Below are 12985 nucleotides of genomic sequence, written 5' to 3'. Positions count from 1 at the left end.
TGTTAGTACCTACAACAATGCTGTTACATTTATATTATCTTGATGTTTCGATAATTGATTGTGCGTGCGTGAGGCAGTTTAAATAGCCCGACTTACATTTATACTAATTACACCAATAATTGACCAAATTTGGAACCTTATTCTCGATAAATTTCAACCCCATCTGCCTATGTGACCGCACGCAAACGCGCTTTCAAGTGTTCCACTAAACGCTCGCACAATTGAACCGATTACAGAGTGGACCAGTTTTGAAAAATCACATAACTGTAGGTACGATGGTGCCCACAAGCAAACGACCATCCGGCAGCGCATAATCGCCAGATGACCCTTGAAATTCACGGACCTCACTTTGCTCAAAATGGGCGTAAAAATTTCATCATTACAGTCATTACGACCGGTTGGTCTATCCATCCGAAGCAGCTCTTCAAATACCGCTAGGTAATTCCGCAACTCGCCGCAACTGCTTTGGTAATGAAAACGACGGGTACCGTCGAATTCCGGGGAAATAAGAGTAGCCTACGCCCAAAGGCTACGTTGGATCAGGTCGGGTCGAGTCTTTGGTGGACTTGGAACAACACTTATCCACTCTCTCTATCTCTATGCTTATCGAGCAAGATCTAGGTCACTCTTTCGCTGCCAATGCCTTCCTCAATCAATAACATATCTCGCTATCTCGAAATTGCATTGCCCTCTCCTCTCGATGTGTGTGCCCCATTATTATTAAAATTTTGTGTTTTGGTTGGTCGACTGACCAGTAAGGTCGATTTACATTGAGGGTAGACGCGTATTGATTATAGCAATTGGTTTTTTATAGCTTCAAGTTGTTTCAGCAATGTGTAATAACATCTTTCTGCAAGTAATTGTGTTATTTACTACTAAGAGAGATTTAAAAAAATATCTATCAAATCGTACACTTCAGGGTAATTATCAGATTTCCAAGTCTGGAAGACTCCCTGTACAATCCTGGTAATCCTCAAGCAGCATGTTGGGACCAATATTATACAATATTTTCACATCTGACTTACCTGAGTTACCTCAGGGATGTCAAAAATCTTTGTTTGCGGATGACCGCCAAAGGACGAAGTCTGCGTGTCATCTGTAGTCGATTGCAAAAAAGTTTGGATATTTTTTCTTCATACTTGCAAAAATGGAAGATTTCTCTTAATGCTTCCAAAACACAATTTATAATATTCCATAAAAAACAAAACCTCTTTACTTATGTTCTCACATTAAGGGGGATTCCTATAGTTTTGTCTAATGAAGTTAAGTATCTAATTACCTTTAATAACTACTTTGAGGGCATTCAAGCCAAATTTCCTTATTAACAGATGAACTATTTGGAATCATACCAGGAAGAAGGCTCTAAAGAGAATTCAAAATAGAGTTAGTCGCTATCTTAGGGTCTGTCTCAATTGGGCTATTAAAAATAATTCACACTTAAATTTGACAGTTCAAAAATAATTTCCCCTACAAACGATTAATGAACTGTCAAATATTAATTTTTGCTGGTCCAATTCGCGAAAGTTGCCGAACCAACGTTATCATAATTTAAGATGATTCGTGAAAAGAAAATACTTCAATCTATTTTGTTTGTCTGTTGAAAATTGCTTCGAATCATTGGAAGTGTATTTGTTTTAGCCAAGTCAAGTAAATAGTTTTTTTTTTTATTTATCAAACATATGAGATATGTTGTAATAATGTTCAACATTTCTGATCTCTAGGGAACAAGACTCTGCAAATATGCCGTCAATGTATCGTCAGCCTTGGTGAGGAAAATTGTATTACTATTATCGGCGCTTGCGGTTAAAGTTAGAAACGGTTTCGCACCGTTGTTGGATTTTTTTAAAATCTATGCGAGGTTGGAAGTGGTGCATTCGATTCGCATCCGAATGCGGCTCTAATACGCCCTACTTCCAAAGAGTGGTATCTTGCATGGATTCTGAGAAAACTCCATTTTCGGCAAACTGCATTTTCGAACGATTGATCGAACTTACAATTATTCATCTCATCAGCTTTAGGAAAAATCTGGACAAATTCTTACCGTACACGCAAACAAATTTTGTTGTATAATCTACCAAATCCATGGTAGAATTAAGAACTGTACCAACGATTTTCAACCGACTACAAACATCTGTTAAGTTTACTATAATCTGGTGAAAATCACTGAGCAGTGCAGTAAATTTGACTATGTCCATAGTAGCATCCACTACAAAGCATTGTATTTCAATCCGTGACACCCACCGTACAACACAGTGTGGTCAAAAGTATGATGCTAAACTTCTCAAATCAAGAATGTTTCTAGTCAAAAATACTACAACTCTGGTTGAATCAACAGAAGAAATTTTCTTGTATAGTGATGTTGACTATGTTTTGGTAGAGTTAACAGATTAATGTAGTCGGTTGAAAATCGTTGGTGCAGTTCTTAATTTTACCATGGATTCAGTAGATTCTACAATAAAATTCATTTCAGTGTACGGACCAAGGTACGAACAATAGTTTGAAACCGAAACAGTGTTCTTAAGTATATTGTTAAATTTAGGTTTCAGAATGTCCGCAAAAATAAAATCTCTCTCAACCAATAACTTTATTTTCGATAGTTGTTTGCATCAGTTATCGTGAAGCTAAGCTGGCTTATATATTCCAGGGGTAACGTATCAAGCGTTTTCTCGTATTTGGACGAATACCGAGTTATGTATGATATAGGGTGATCAAAGTATTTTGGACAGACCGTTACGCGTATAAAATTTGGCCATTTTCGGCAAAATCTAATGGAGGTGGCCAAATTATACACACGTAACGCTCTGTCCAAAATACATAAATCACCCTAAGCGTCTTTTAGATGTGCGAAAACGTCCACTGCTGTAAAGTGAAGCCATACTGAAGGAGTCTGGGTTCGATTTCTGGAGAATCCACTGTTATTCTTAATGGAAATTTCTTTGACCTTGTTTAAGGGGGCACAATCCATCATCAATTTGAGAATTTTCAAAAGCAGTTTTTTGAGAATGTGTTCACTGTATTCCATTCTTCAACCAAAACACAGTGATAACACTTTCGTCGTATAAATTTTAGTTTTGATCAGAAAAACTGGTGTTGAAGTTCCAATTATGACGATGACGGATCGTTGAACGTTGGTCCTAATAGAAATTGAGACATTTTTAAGCCTCCAAAATGCAGTTTTTAAACAAATTGAGAAAAATAAAAACACAGTTTGGACACTGGATCCTTAATATAATGCACAATTCTTTTTATTATGAGCTAAATGTTTATCTACATAGGTGTTTTATGCAAGGCCTTTGACGAGCTTCATCAGATCTATAGTCAAAGTCGTCGTAGTCCTTTGATGCTGCATTATATTCTCAACGTTCGACAATTCCAGTAAGAATGCATGGTGATCTGTCATTAATGCGATACATCGAACTGAATGATCATAATTTGTCGTAAATGGGGCGTGACAATGAGTAGTTGGTTATTAGAACAACTCCGTCCACAATTCCGACCATAAATCCCCTGCCTTCATCTTCAAAGCTAAATAGCTTAGATAGAAACGTAGATGCCGAAGAAATTCGTCATTGATGGAAAACACTTTGAAAATAGTCGCCTTGCTTTCCTGCTGGTAATTGAACGACAATCGTTATCATATTGTTGAAACAAACGTAAGGAATTAATGTACCTATTCTTACGGTTCCTTATTCCAATTCTGTGGGGGTGGCGTCTCGTCAGCGAAATCCGAAACATTCAAGTTCGCATGATAATCAATGAGTAGTTCAACCAGACTCCAGTTCCGCCGTTCCACGGCTACATGTAGAGAACTGATGAACTTGTTTTGGGCACATAGACGGGGTTTGGGATTTTTCACCAATAGCAACTCAGCTTTTTCAATCATAATCTTCGGCGGCGTTTGTTCCAACATGCACTTTATTGACTTCTATTTTGGACACTAGAAGCTCGACATAGTCCAAATTTCCGCAGGTCCTTGCATTGTGCACCTTGATGAGACTATTTTGGTTGATTCCAGCTTGAGATATACTGGAAATCATCAGGTCTCCTGTGGTCGCTGCTTTCCAGATGTTTTGTACGTCGAAATGCTTTGCGAGTACCTTGCCAGCTGTTCAGGAAAGAATCCTGGTTGTGAGGATTTCATCCCACCCTTGCAACCTGTTCCGTCACTGAGAAAAAGTGATCGTAAATAAAGCTATTCTGGCCAGAATATTTCGTTAAACTTACTTTCACTGGTCTTGAATCTTGCGAAGGCAGCAGGAATATCCGACCGCAGATGAATTACCGGATAGGGGAAACAACATTATGTTGAAAGTAAACATCTAACACCGATCGCCCGAGCGAGCGAAAAAGAAAATAACTATCGATCTGTCAAATTTAAGTCTGCTCTGCAGCAGACTTATTTTTGACAGATCGAAATCAGGGGTGGAATAATTATCGAACTGTCAAGTTTAAGTACGAATTATTTTTAATAGCCCAATTGAGACAGACCCTTAGTCTGCCACTCCAAAACATCCTAATCCCATGGCTATCTAAAAGTGCCAACTTCGTGGAATAACTCTCTTATGTACAACAACCGAACCAGGAACTGCGATAAAAGAGAAAGAAAAACTGACCACTCAAAACAAGTCCATAAGTGCAATTTTCCCAATAATCGATCGGAACCGCTTAGGAGGGTAGGTTTGGCTGCCAAGAGACAGCCGGGTGAGCAGGGATGGTAGCGAGTCACTTTTTAGTGACTTGATCACTGAAATGTCACTAAAGTCGTTATCTAAATTTAGTATTAACTTGATCTGATGATTAACATGCGATAATTGAGCTGGATCGAAACTAAGAAAAAGAGGGAATCTTGCAAATCTTTTGAGAGAATTCCAACGGAAATTCTTCTAAGGATTCCATTACAAATTCTTCTAAGGGTTCCATTGGAAGTTCGCCTAAGGATTCCATTAGAAGTTTTTCTATGGATTCCATCGGATGTTCCTCTAGGGATTTCATCAGAAGCTTCTCTAGGAATTCCATCGGAAGTCCTCTAGGGATTCTATCAGAAGTTCCTCTAGGGATTCCATCAGGAGTCCCTCTAGGAATTCCCCAGGAAGTTCCTTTCCATGGATCCTTCAAGCTCATTTCGGACCGCACGAAATGGATTTGCGAGCTTTGGGCAACCCTGATTTGAATAATGTTTGTAGATTTGGGGTCACTAATAGTCACTAAAGAAACTACTATTTGGCTACCTCACCGCCACCAGCCCTGCAGTGCGGCATCCCCACGAGCCCACGAAACCAGTCATCAGCTTAACAACCATAAGTAATCGCAACGAAGACGACGCACAAGAGGAAAAATATCTGTGTTAACTCGCTTGTTTATGCGATGTTTGATGCGTTCGCGATCCGGCATCAGGCCGCGCGGAAAGTCACTGGAGCGGGAAAGTGGCATTACTTAGCTGAGGAACGTGAAAATAGTCAGAAAAAAATATCATCGTAAACTGGCAACTGCTGGTTGTTAGGAGCATTGGAAGACACACGCACTGAGGCGAATGGGGAATTTGTGTGTCACATACATAACTTATCCGGATGCCACAGATTGCAACGAATGGGACTGCCCTGCTGCGTGCCTACCTGTCTGCTTGCAGTGCGCGCGCGTGATCGCGAGAGTTTAGACATTTTTTTTTTCAGCTTGAGAGCTGAGAAGAGTTGCCAGAAATGATGTTAAATGATTCTGGAATTATGAATCAAAGTCATGTCTGCAATGACTTCGAACAGCGAACCAAGAAGTGCAAGGATGACGCTTTCCTTAGCCTTGTGGTTAGAGTCCGCGGCTACAAAGCAAAGCCATGCTGAAGGTGTCTGGGTTCGATTCCCAGTCGGTCCAGGATCTTTTCGTAATGGAAATTTTCTTGACTTCCCTGGGCATAGAGTATCATCGTACCTGCCACACGATATACGAATGCGAAAATGGCAACTTTGGCAAAGAAAGCTCTCAGTTAATAACTGTGGAAGTGCTCATAAGAACACTAAGCTGAGTAGCCGGCTCTGTCCCAGTGGGGACGTTAATGCCAAGAAGAAGAAGGATGACGCATCTTGACGGAAGGACGAGAGGAGATCGAAAGGCGGAAGCAGTGCTTCGATGAACACCTAAATGGTGCTAAGTAAGAAAAGTGATCAATTAAGAGTGTGAGAAGATTTTAGTGATCTCTATTCGCAATGTGTTGTCCTAGATCATTTATCATGGTATGTAACATGAAGTAGAAGCTATCAAACCAGCTTTGTTGACAGCCCATCGACAATGGACCGGATTCGGTATGACAGTTCCGTCAAAAATGTCGTGTCAATACACGTATCGCCGTTTTATCGCTTTCAAAGCGTGGCCGATCATAGAGAAAAACCATGGACGATAACAGTTTTACCGAGAAGCGCACACGATTGATAACAGTGAAAATAACGAACGAACACTCCAATTCGTTCGAAATGAATGAACTTACGGAGCTATTGTACACCATTTCATTAGAAGGCTTTATGCGTAGAGCCAGATGTATCTGCCAAGGAACGATATTCAATAGATCCTGTCAATTTGTTTGCTTCGTGGATAACCGAAGGTTAAATAATAACTTCTTTAAACTTCCTGGAATATTTTGAAATAAGGATACTTTCATTCTTCGGGAAATGTCTTTATTTACCAATACACTAATACAATTTTAATTTAAATTAATGTAATAAAATATACGGCGAATGCTACCAATTGTGAATTTAAATCGTTTTCGCTTAAAGAGTCATCACGATTCTCTCGTTTAAATTGAAGATAGTTATTCAAGCTTTCGAATCATCATTCTCAAAATAAGAGTGATTCACATACTATTCGAAAGTATATGAATAAATGTGTTCAGGATATAAGCATAGCATAGCATAGACTGACTGAACATGTCAAAGGTTGCATATCAATTTAGTCAAAGGATCAATCTCGGAGTAATCGGAACTGGCTTTCCGCTTACATTACTTACATGCATTTCAGAATCTTTTTTATTATTGATCAATAATGGCGCCAGTCAAGTCCTTACAGTCAGTTGGAATGGGGAAGAAAAGTTAAGGTGCAATGCTTGTTGCTTCTAGAGACCGAGAATACCTCTGCATCTCCACAATCACCACGGGAAGGGTGGAAAAAGAAAAAAAGATCTAGAAAGCTTCGGTCGGTGATGCAATTCATGGATGACGAATCTTACTTAAAACTAGTTTTGCATTTTTATCTCGCGATGGAAAACATTGGTAGAAGTTAAAAAAGAGCACGTCGACATTCACCATGTCGAACTATTCAAAGGTAATGGTCGAGCTATTAATTTTAAGGAATGACGGAAAAAAGTAACTGTATATTAAACTTACTTTGAACTGGGATCATGGTTTACCGAGGTGGTAGGTGCTGCACCTACTCCGATGATACTAAACGCAGTTTTTACTATTATTTCGTTTTTTATGTTGCAATTGTTTTTGATGTCCAATCTTCTATTGTTTTATTCATTAAATTTGCCTTCTTTTAACCAAAGACTGTTTTTTAGAATTATATTGTTATAAGACCATATTTTGTTATATGTTGTAGCCTTATTTAATACATTTGAATATTTTACTGTTTGAGATTCATTCTTGCAAGCCTTTCTGTTGGAATTATCATTACTCTCTCACTGGATCTTGGTTTGCGGTATGCTCAGAAAATCATTATTTCAATCGCAAATTTTCCCTTCTTTCAGAAATATGTAGTTCTTTTGATTACCACCTCCATAATTGATATTAATTTTGGATTCTTTGAAAATTTTGACAGAAACATTACTTTAAAATATGTTGTTCGTTCAAATTATGCTATATGAAGATTTTGTGGCATTAAAGTTTTATAAACATTTCAAACAAGAAATCTGCTACTTTTGTATGATTTGGATCAAAGCTTTCAATATTTTGCATATAACTTTTCCCTTCTTTCATCAAGTTTTCCTTTATTAAGTGCTATGTACTTTTATCAAGTTGTACTTTTTAATAATCACTGAAAACCGGTTTGTGAATATTTCAGTCATGCATAAACCTGCTTTTAATCAAATTGTTTTTCATTAAAATGCATTGTTACAACAATTATTGTCAATCGCAGTTGATAATTAAGTTAAAAACTCTACTAAGGATTTTATTTTATTTTTTAACTGTGCCCTACTTAACTTTTTTTCAGTTTGGTCAGGTTAAAACATTACGATGTAAACACAACCTTAATAGCGTTTTGCATTTGTTGTTACTGCCTAAGAGAATACCGCGCTTGCTGAGAGCTTGTCGGAAATATTTAATATGAGCTCGGTTATGACAATCTCGTTGAGAAAGCTTCGAAAAATGTAAATATTCAAGAAAAACAATAAGTGTGTGAATTTTTTAATGTGGACATCACTTATTGCATATGATATGTTGTGTTTCAATCTGCTCATTTTAAATCACTCATCATGCCGAACAACCATTATGACAAACGATTATTACACCAAACGACTTTATGCCAAATAACCTCTTGCCGTCTTATACCAAACGTTTAAAAATTACATGAATTTAACATTTCCATGGTAAAAGTGTGTTATTATTAGCATAGAACGAGCTCGCCAGCAAAATTTCTAATTTCATGGTACCAAATAATGATAGTCCTTGTGATTCTGCACAACTTTGCCGGAGACGTCATCTTTCTAAGTGGTCAGAATCCTGAGATACAAACAAACCAAAAATTGCATGCTCATTAGCGCCGCTTGGTGGCAAAATCTCGAATTTCATGGTCAAAATAATGGTGGTCCTTGAGCTTCTGAACAACTTTGCCGAACACGCCATCTTTCTAAATGGTCAGGATCCTGAGATATCAGAAAAACAAAATTTTGATGCCCACTAGCGCTGCCTGGTGACAAAATTGCGCATTTCGATGACCACTGCATGCTAGCCCTTAATCTACTAAACAACTTAGCTCATCATTACCGGACTGCTGCAGTAGGCCTTGACTAGGAAACACGTATTTTTTCTGTGTCTGACATTTTTCTCTTTTCTTCAGGAGAGGAATTTTCGGACTACGGTTGTAATTGAACGCGTTATTGAAGGTGGACGATTGTGTTTGGATGCGTTTCTGTGGAGGAAAACAGATCAAGATTCGAAATACGTTCGTTGTTTGGACAGTGGATATGAAGATTTTGAAGATTGTTCCTGAATTTTGAAGTGCGTTGAAGTTTTGTGAAGCAAGTTCAGATGGTTTTGGCAAGTATACCAGCTTAGAGTGGCTCCTTTCAAGAAATAATTCTTCAAGTTTTTTTTTCAACAAATTAGATGAGTACAATTTTATTTTTTTCTTGGTTTCTTAGTTTAAGTTTTGAATAGTTTCAGATTGTTAAATCGGATGGTGCAGATTGTTAAATCGGATCACTTTAAGTGCCAACATAAGCTCTTATTTCAGTTTTATAAAATTGTTAGCTACACGTACGTATTCTTTTATATGTTTCTGGCAATTACTAAAAACAACCTTTGAATAGTTCGACATTAAAATTGTCGACACACTAGATAACTTTTTCAAATTGAGGCTATATGAATCGTATCACTTACCAAGATGAATCCTGATCATGTAGCTTTCAAACCTTCCCAAAACGAAACTCCTTCCCGTGAAAACCATGGAGATGCAGAGGTGATCTCGGTCTCTAGTAGCAATGTTCGTCACACTAACATTCCCTCCCCTCCTCGATGACCGTAGGGACGTGGCCGGCGCCGTTATTGACATTAATAAGTTTGGAGTCCTCCTGGAGTGTACATTGAAGATGATAAGGTTCCCTGTACAATTTTGATTATTCCAGTCAATCACGGTGTAGGGTAAACAGGTATAATACGCCCCCCCTCCCTAAGGGAAAACTGCTCTATCGCAGTGGCAAATGCATGCATTTTTTTCTTGCCATGTAGCTTCTAAAAAGAGTACAAGACGATTTCTGTAAATAGTCCAAAACGTGACATTTCAAAACAAACCGAGCAATATGCCCCTCCCGTAGAAAAAGCTCCGCAGCGTTGTAGAAATGTTTCCAAGAGGAATTCCACCACTTGCTAAGCTTAAAGGGGTCCATTAGCAGTCGTCTTCCGGTAAAAGTTTTTGCAATAAGAACAACAACGAGGCTTGCCTATCGGACCTAAAATTTTACGCCAAAAAGCTGACTTTCGATATTTTTGCTTTTTCCATTTATTGTTCATACTTCCCAAAGATCTTATATACGCAACATGATTTTTTCGCGGATATTTAAGATATGTAATCATATTTACGTGTTAAAGAAGCCTCAATCCATTGAAAATGAATTGAGGTGTATTACCCGGTTGGGGCGCATTCTACCAATTTACCCTAGCAACTACGAATTGTATGGTCATCAATGCTTATGCTTATGCTTAAACAACTTAGCTGAACATTATGACCTTCTATTTTCAATACTTTTTGAGATATTGGTCCTTGATAAAAACGGTCGTTAATCTGAATTTCGGTTGTAAAACAGTGGTCGTAAAAAACCGTCGTTAAAAGAACGGTTGTAAAAAGAGGTTCGAGTGCACTTTCTATCAAGGAACTATTTGATTTACTGTTGTTTCCTAGTCTAACAGAACATTAGTGTATCTGGAATTGGAAGATATGTTGAAAACTGATATGATCTTAATTTGATGGCACCGAAGTAAACTAGAAACGCCCTTACTAATTGTAAAGTTTCTCAATAAAAGTTTTAGATTGTTGATAAATGATTCAAAGTGCTGAAACTCCTTTCAATGTGGCGCTGGAATTTCTTAATCAATTCTGCAAGCATTTTAAGAATTTCTGACAAGAATTCTTCCATAAATTCTCCATACTATACAAGTAAGTTTTCATGAATCGTGTCACAAAATTTCAGGGGAAATTTGATACTGAAGAAATCAGGGTCTACATCAAGAAACGCCTACGACAATTCTTCCAAGAACTTTTACAGATTTTAATTTGTAGCGATTAATTTAATCGTAAAATTTTCAACAAATTCTTCTTGGAATGACTTGAAGGAACAAGAGCATCCTTGGTCAGCAGCACCACTAGTTTATCCATTATTTGTTCCAATGCTTTTTCATGAATCTCCTGGAAGCTATCCGTGGATATTCCAGTTGTTTGTCAAGAAATACTTCCTGCAATTTATCTAAGAACATTTATGTACAGAGCTAGAAACTGTGTAGGACTGATGACTCTTCTTTTTGAATCATTGGAAGCTTGATATTTTTACTCAAATTGAATAATATAAATTTAAGTTACCAGTGTTTAGATACCTACATATTAAAAACAAATATTGCAGATGTTACTGGCAAGTTTTTGCATTTATATAGACTACAAGGTTTTGCATTTAAGTAGACTCTAAGATAAAATGTTTGAGTTATTTTCTTCATGGTCCAACGTAGAACAATATCATGCATTAAAATCTTGCTTTTATAGAAAATCTCATAGAATTTTTTTTATCAAAAACAGGGATTGAATTCGGAGAGAATTAAGAATATCTCTCACTTATCGCTCTCTATAGCAATCATGATCCGCAACGCATCATGGAAATCTGTTTATCATCTTCCGCTACAGCTCTGATTAGATCGGGGGGATAACAGTGCATGATAAAACCAGCACTCTCTCTTTGGGGCTCTCGTTTGCTGCTTTTATTTATCAAGCTTGTTGCAACTTGCGAAATATTGCTGATCATGGACCGCTACAGAAGAGATGTTTTTCTTCGCTTGGTTTGATTTTGCTCAAAATCAAATGAGAACGAATTCTACAATGCCTGTTTATGTCTTTAGTACAATAAAATAAATTTAATATTTATTGCATAACTGTTTCAAACACAAGGTAAGACAAGAATTGTCTTTATTGTCGAATGTTCAGACATTTAAAGCATATGACTAACATTTTTGGGATTTTCGTCGTTCGCAATGAATTCGTCCATAGAGTTGACATTAAATCATTTATTTAAATCAAGTTTTCAAGCTATTCAAGTGTGTTTTGATACCTTTTTATTAAATTTCTCTAGTAAGATACAATGTTAGAGTTTTCATTTTTTTTATCGTGATCCTTAAAATGAGGTTTGTGTTGTAATGCTTTATCAAACTACGACTAAGTATATTTTATATTACTGAAAAAAATCGGCATCACTGCCTCCAAAGGTTTCCCCCATTTCGGGAAGATGTCTTCCTTAGCGGACCTAATGAGGCTGCATACCTTCCACTCCAAAGTAGGGCACAAGAAAGTGAATGAGCCAGTCGGAGCATGAGCACGAAGTTGAAACTGATGTTGGTCCATCACATGTGACCAACCGGTTAGTAGCCCCCAGAAAGCAGTTGTGACAGTCCGGGAGTGACGTTTCTCTTTCGACCTATGCCTACATCGAGACTTGCAAACGAAGGGTTTCGTCGGATCGAGATCAAGTTCGCGCCTACTTTTAATCAAATTAGCAGAGGCTAAGCTTCCGTTCAACTTCGTCTATCGAGGTGGTCATCCGTGACTATCCAAGCATTTCATCAGTCCTAATGGGGTTCACCCATGGGTTGACGCTCCTACATCTATACAGAGTAGGGTATCCCAATGATCAATGTTTATAACAAATTGGCTTATTTTTGGACAGATAACTTGTTTTGGTAAATAAGTTCTGAATTTGATGTGACAAGGGTACCTTAGAAAACAGAAAAGATCTATTTCATAAGCATATCTTTCGTTCTAGGGTATGCCATGACATTTCGATCATTGATATACTGGGACACCCTAATACACAGAGCGTAGCTTGTCTAGCGCTCAGATAGCCGTAGCGGTAAACGCGCAGCTATTCAGCAAGACCAAGCTGAGGGTCGTGGGTTCGAATCCCACCGGTCGAGGATCTTTTCGGGTTGGAAATTTTCTCGACTTCCCAGGGCATAGAGTATCTTCGTACCTGCCACACGATATACACATGCAAAAATGGTCATTGGCATGGTAAGCTCTCAGTTAATAA

General features: G+C 37.9%; 1 protein-coding gene and 1 long non-coding RNA gene across 3 annotated transcripts in view; one reads left to right on the top strand and one right to left on the bottom strand.

Moving 5' to 3' along the window:
- The window catches only part of LOC5570478, a 427994-nt gene that overhangs the window by 146741 nt on the left and 268268 nt on the right, over positions 1-12985 (top strand). The window lies entirely within an intron of this gene.
- LOC110675518 lies at positions 3228-4421 on the bottom strand. The gene is made up of 3 exons (XR_002499566.1): positions 4225-4421; positions 3671-4166; positions 3228-3610 (listed from the first exon to the last, which is right to left on the bottom strand). It is a non-coding gene; the product is annotated as an uncharacterized LOC110675518 (long non-coding RNA).

The sequence above is a fragment of the Aedes aegypti genome, chromosome 2 (assembly GCF_002204515.2).
Source record: "Aedes aegypti strain LVP_AGWG chromosome 2, AaegL5.0 Primary Assembly, whole genome shotgun sequence".
In the NCBI taxonomy this organism is placed as follows: domain Eukaryota; kingdom Metazoa; phylum Arthropoda; class Insecta; order Diptera; family Culicidae; genus Aedes; species Aedes aegypti.
Note: the sequence above shows the minus strand (reverse complement) of the source record. Positions and strands in the feature narration are given on the sequence as shown.